The 6,286-nt window shown below is 47.2% G+C and overlaps 1 pseudogene; it reads left to right on the top strand.

Annotated features, from left to right (window-relative positions):
• The first annotated feature begins 1,932 nt into the window (after positions 1–1,932).
• LOC132357042 (melanoma-associated antigen B16-like) lies at positions 1,933–2,815 on the top strand (annotated as a pseudogene).
• The last annotated feature ends 3,471 nt before the right edge of the window (positions 2,816–6,286 follow it).

Genomic DNA, 6,286 nt, shown 5'->3' with positions numbered 1-6,286 from the left:
CAGACTCAATCTCTATGAGAGTTGCAGTTTGACACATGTGCACAGATTGATTACTTCCATAATTAATAAGAAATCTTAATCAAGGAAGGAATTAATCAAAAGGACTGTAGCCAAGAGAAGGATCCTGAATGAGGGCTGAACGTGGCCACTCACCCCAGAAGAGAGGGGACCTCAGAGAGCCAAGCCGCAACTGTTCACCCTGGGAAGCTCCGGATAGAGGTGGCCGGGTGTTGCAACCTTCTGACTGTCTCCTAGGGAGTTTCATCCAGGCGAAACCCCCTTGGGTTGCCTTGGTCTGAAGGGCGTGGCCTCAGGTAAGCAGTGGGAGGAGTCCTAGTCCCTGTAGGTGTCCAGGTGAGGACCTTGAGTGAGAACAGACAGCTCTGGGCGACCCCAGGTAGGAGTGGCTGGAGGTGACACCCCTAACTTCCTCCTCCGCAAGTGAGAGTGGTGAGGGCATCATCTGAGGACAGCAGTCACAAATCAGGAGAGAGAAGTCCCGGTCCTGCCAAGAGTCCAGGTAAAGGTTCTGAATGGGGACTGAGAGACCACCCACCCAGAAAGAAAGGGCCCCCCACAAAGCCCTGCTTCTGCTGCCAGCTCTGAGAGGCCTGGAATAGCTGTCAGAATGAGGCGCCCCCTCATTTCCTCCGGCGGGTCGGGGGAGAGGGTAGTCTCAGGGAAATGAAGACCTTGCTCCAGGAGAGGGTTCCCATTTAAGCAGAGGGAGGAGTCCTAGGCCTGCAAGGGGTCCAGGTGAGGACTCTGAGTAAGGACTGTGGGTATCACCCGTCTCAGGAAAGAGAAGCAGCCACAGGCTGGCTGTCGGCCTTGGAAAGCCTTGCAGAGGTGGACAGAAGTGGCGCCCCTGAGTTCCTCCTTGGGAATCTCAGGCCTCGGGATTGTAGAGGCCTGGTCTGACGGGGTGTCCATAGGTCAGCTGAGGGAAGACTCCCAGGCTCTGTAGTTGTCCTGGTGAGACTCTTAATTGAGAAATTATGGGACCACTCATCCAAAAACGGGCAGGATCCATTAGAGCCCGGTCCCTGCTATCATCCCTAGGAAACCCCAGAATACCTTTTAGACTGAAATGCCGTTTGACTTTCACTCCGGGTGATATAGCGGGGTAAGGCCTGGCCTGAGGGGGCCTGGCCTCAGGTTAACAGAGGGGAAGTGACCTAGGGCCTTCTAGAGATCAAGGTGAAGGCCCTGAGTGAGGACTGAGGAAACTACCTGCCCCAGAACAGACAGCATCCCACCCGCATCCCACCCACACCCTGCTGCTAGACCCGGGCAGCTCTCACTAAATCTATTACACTCAGGCACCCCCTGACTTCCTACTCAGGGGTCTCAGGAAAGTAACTGCCCTACTCTGGGGGGGTGGGTGGCCCTAGTTCAGGAAGGGGAAATGTTCCAATCAATGCCAAGAGTCACGGTGAAGACCTTTAGTGAAGGCTGAGCAGATAACATACCTTAGAACACAAGGGACCCCACAGACCTCAACTTCGCCCTGTTGTCGGTCTGAGAGGGCTGGCTGTGCCCTGAGGAGTCTTTTCACTTCCTCCTTCAGGTTACTATGGAACAGGTGGTGCAGGACAGAAGACCTGTGAGGCCCTAGAGCACTGCCCTTGGGGAAGACCTGGGGAGGCAGCCTCCATGAGAGCTGCAATGGGGAAGTTTACCAGCTGAGGCCAGTCATATCCACTCTCTCTCCCTTAGACTGTGGGCCCTCTTAGCACACCCTCCTGCTGACGCTCCTGTCAGCTGCCACCCACACGAGACCTCACGCCTGGTGATAAGGAGAGTCCGTGCTTCCCACGTGAGCAACACCTTCAGGCCCACAGTGAGACCCAGGGCCTGGCAGGTGCTCAGGTTCCAGAGGCTGAGAATGACGCTTCCTCTTCCTCCTCCTCTTCTTTGATCCCATGCAGCATGGAGGACGTTTCTATTCCTGGGGCGCCCAGTACTCCCCAGAGTCCTCAGAGCGCCCACTCCTCCTCCACTGTCACCACAGCCACCTCATCAAGCAAATCAGAGGAGGTCTCCAGCAGCCAAGAAGAAATGGAAAATTCAAACACTTCACAATCCCCACCAGACACTGAGAACTTGCGCACAGACCCTCTAGATGAAAAGGTGGAATTGTTAGTCAGTTTCCTGCTGCAAAAGTATCAAATGAGAGAGCCTATCACAAAGGCAGACGTGATGGGTGATGTTATCAAAGAGTACAAGGATAATTTCCTTGAGATCCTCAGGAGAGCCTCTGAGCGCATAGGGCTGGTCTTTGGTATTGATGGGAAGGAAGTGGACCGTACCACCCACAGCTATGCCCTTGTTAACAAACTGGACCTCACCTATGATGGAAGGCTGAGTGATGAACAGGGCCTGCCCAAGACCAGCCTCCTGATAATTATCCTGGGAGTGATCTTCATGAAGGGGAACCGTGCCACTGAAGAGGAAGTCTGGAAAGTGCTGAATATGATGGACATATATTCTAGGAGGAAGCACTTCATCTTTGGGGAACGCCAGAGCTCATCACCAGTGATGTGGTGAAGGAAAAGTACCTGGAATACCGGCAGGTACCCACCAGTGATCCTCCACGCTATGAATTCCTGTGGGGTCCAAGAGCCCATGCTGAAATGAGCAAGATGAAATTGCTGGAGTTTTTGGCTAAGACCCATGGGACCAACTCCAGGAGCTTCCCATCTCAGTATGAGGAAGCTTTGAGAGATAGGAAGAGAGAGCCCAAGCCAGAATTGAAGCTAGGGCTGGCACAAGTGCCATGGCCAGTGCAAGTTCTGGTTTCTCCCACCCTTAGTGAAGACTGATGCAGATTCTGCACTTTGTTCTTGAAAAAGGATGTCAACGTTTGAAATAGTGGAAGGTTGGAGTGGGATTGGAGGGAAAACAGTATATAACATCTGTGTATTCCTATTTTACATGGCTGACTTGGAAATTTATCTCTTTTTTGGCATTTTTCAAAAGTTTTTTCTTTTAATAGGAGGATTAATTAGCTTAAGAATCTAAGCTTAAGAATGACATTGTTTACACATCTATAACTGTTGCTCAGATTTAAGAGATGTGTTATTCTGTAATACAAATTGGAAACCATTCATCCTTTTTAATCATCTAGAACAAGATAACATGGAACTGAAAGAGGGATTTCCTTGGAAATTTACAAGAATGCAACAGTAAGATAGTTGGAGTCAATAAATAGAGATAAAAAAGTAAAAGATGTTCAATTCTTGGCTTCTCTTGTCCCTGTTAGTCCGTTCTATAAAATTTTAAAAGACATATATTTGTATTTGCTTAGCTCATTCAAGAATGCAGAAGGACGGACTTCCCTGGTGGCGCAGTGGTTAAGAATCCGCCTGCCAATGCAGGGGACACAGGTTCGTGCCCTGGTCTGGGAAGATCCCACATGCCGCGGAGCAACTAAGCCCGTGCACCACAACTACTGAGCCTGCGCTCTAGAGCCTGCGAGCCACAACTGCTGAAGCCTGCACTTTAGAGCCCATGAGCCACAACTACTGAAGCCCGCGTGCCACAACTACTGAAGCCCACGCACCTAGAGCCCGTGCTCTGCAACAAGAGAAGCCACTGCAATGAGAAGCCCGCGCACCGCAACGAAGAGTAGCCCCCGCTCGCCACAACTAGAGAAAGCCCACGCACAGCAACGAAGACCCAACACAGCCAAAAATAAATAAATAAATAAATAAATTTATAAAAAAATAAAAATTAAAAAAAAAAAAGAATGCAGAAGGAACATTAACTGGACATCCTCCAAACATTAATTGGGCAGCTGCTCTTTGGAAGGCACCACACTAGTACTGGGGACATTAGGATAAATAAGATCTAATCCCCATCCACAGTATTTTAGCATCTAGGAGCAGCAGTTATATAAAGGTGATGGTGGGTATCCTCTAAGACCCAAAGGACAAGTAAAAATGAGTGAGAAGATGGAAGATCTGTATGACAGCAGTCAGGTGTAAATGTCCTGAGACAAGGCATACTGGGGCCTTGGGGAACTACAAGTCCTTCATTGGGAGGTAATTTTAAGGGAAGCTGAGTGGTGGGGGAGATGAGGCATGGAAGTGGTGAGCAGGGGCCATCCGGTGTATCTCAGAGTTGGAAGTCAATAGCCTGGAATGCAAAACTAGCATTACTTTGGGATCATGGTAAGCCAGAGAAATCTGCACCTGGAGCAGGAATGGAAGTTATCCTGTGCTCTTGTCACAGTGCAATTGAACACAGTGCACAGACTAGTTGTTTTATGTACATTGTCATCAAGGAGTTTCTGAGAAATATGGCAATATTCCTTTATGGTGCCAGCAGATACTGGGCTGGCACAATTTGCTTTGCTTTTTGAGAGCCAGAACCCCCTGAATTCAAAGGACATTTTAATGAGATTATCTTGAGTGTAATTTATCAAACTCTAGGTGAGATCTAGATTTTGGGTGGGGGCAAAATAAATGAAAATAGGGGTGGTTTGGGCAGAAGGGCAGGTGGGTGGGATGGAAGGAGTTCTCCTTTACACAAATATTGGGAGCTTTGAGTTGCATTCCATTGAACAAAACTCCAAAATGCAAATTAAATAATATATGCTCTAAAGGGGAAGAATGAAGATTAACTTAGGTTTTCTTGCTAATCATCATTTTTAACTGATTTGGTGTACCGTGTGCTAGAGCACTTTATATTCTCTGACATGTCCTGGATTAATAAATGCCAGGTAAGAGGGTGGTAGGGTCTGGGGTCAAGATAATAGTAGTAACTGGCGATCATTAAATACCCAATGCAGTCCAGGCAGTGTGTTAGTTGTTTTACATTCAGCACATGGATTCCTGCAAGACAGGGCTTATCAATCCCACTTCACAGATGAAGAAACTAAGGCTCACAGAGCTTGGTAATATGCCCAAGTTCACATGGCAGAGCTGTATGTAGCAGAATTTGGACTAGACCCCTGATCAGAGATTGTCTGCTGCCCACACCATTCCCACTCCTCCCAGCCATAGACCTTTTCTCTCTTAATTCCTCTAGAGGCTGAGCCCTGCTCCCAGTGGAACAGACAGCCCAGAATCACCTGCCCTCCCCCTGATGGAATATTCCAACTCCCTGCAGTCATCTCTTGACTGACCCTCATCATGGGATCCCTCTGATAGCAACAGCCCTTACTACGTAGAGTTCACATTGGACAGTGACTTTTAGACACGTGGTCATCCTCCATCAGCATCTTCATCACACTCAAGGCAGTTTTCAAATAGGCTGCTTAGTAGAGCATGATTTGGCACAGAACCTACTGGTTTCGACGATATAACTCTGAAGTTAGAAAGGGGTTTTTGAATTCACCTTAATATCTGCATTAGGATTTTAATCGAGTGTCTTATTTGAAACTGAACACATGTACCTATAAGTGAGAATACCTATGTGGTCAAAATCAAAGCCTCTTTTACAAATAGTTAATAAGGAAACACCATGGAAATCACTGTATAAGCAAACATCTAGAGAAGCTGAATTCCTAAAAATTCTGGAGTACTTCTAGAAGGTAGAAAATGGTTCCTTGGCAGTCACGCTAGCTTTGATTTAAAAAGAAAGAAAAATAATTCACCATCCTTCCAGTGCCTCTTATCTGTGTACTTCCCCCAGAAGAAAATGCTGGTTTTCAGGGTGTCTAATGGCACCTGTACAGGTGTTCCATCGTTTTCAGTCAGGTGGGGTGTAGCAGGGACTCCCATGTTAAGATATTGACCACGCACCAGAAGGAAGGAGAAAATTCTCAGCCTACTGAGATTATAGAGGCTATTGCAAAGGGTAGTGTAGAGAGGTGCTATTGAGTAAAGAAGGGTGAGCCTTTCCTACAGATATTTTTCAGGCTCCTTTTGGAAATGAAATATCATCCTGTATTGGAAAGCACCTATCACATTTTAGGCTTTTGAAAAAGCTGGTTAATTGCAAGATGAATTTGCACTTCTCAGAAACTTCTCCAAGAAACAAAGAGGGTTGTTACCATACAAATTATATAAAAATTGCTGTGTATTGAGCACATATTAACAGTTTGTGGGAGAGACTGCAAATGTTCATCCATATCTTGGCTTCCTCTACCTCCTAGATTCCTGGAAATACTACATTGCCAAGTGCACTCACAGCTAGAAAAGATCGTGTGATTAGCCCTTGCCACTGAAATAGAAGCGAAAGTAATATTTTTCAGTTCCAGGCTAAGACAGTTGAGAACCAGTTTGACACATGCATGGTTTTTTGTCTATTTGGCAGCAAACATGGAGAGACTATCTTG

This window comes from Balaenoptera ricei, chromosome X (assembly GCF_028023285.1).
Source record: "Balaenoptera ricei isolate mBalRic1 chromosome X, mBalRic1.hap2, whole genome shotgun sequence".
Taxonomy (NCBI): domain Eukaryota; kingdom Metazoa; phylum Chordata; class Mammalia; order Artiodactyla; family Balaenopteridae; genus Balaenoptera; species Balaenoptera ricei.
This window is presented reverse-complemented; position numbering and strand designations above follow the sequence as displayed.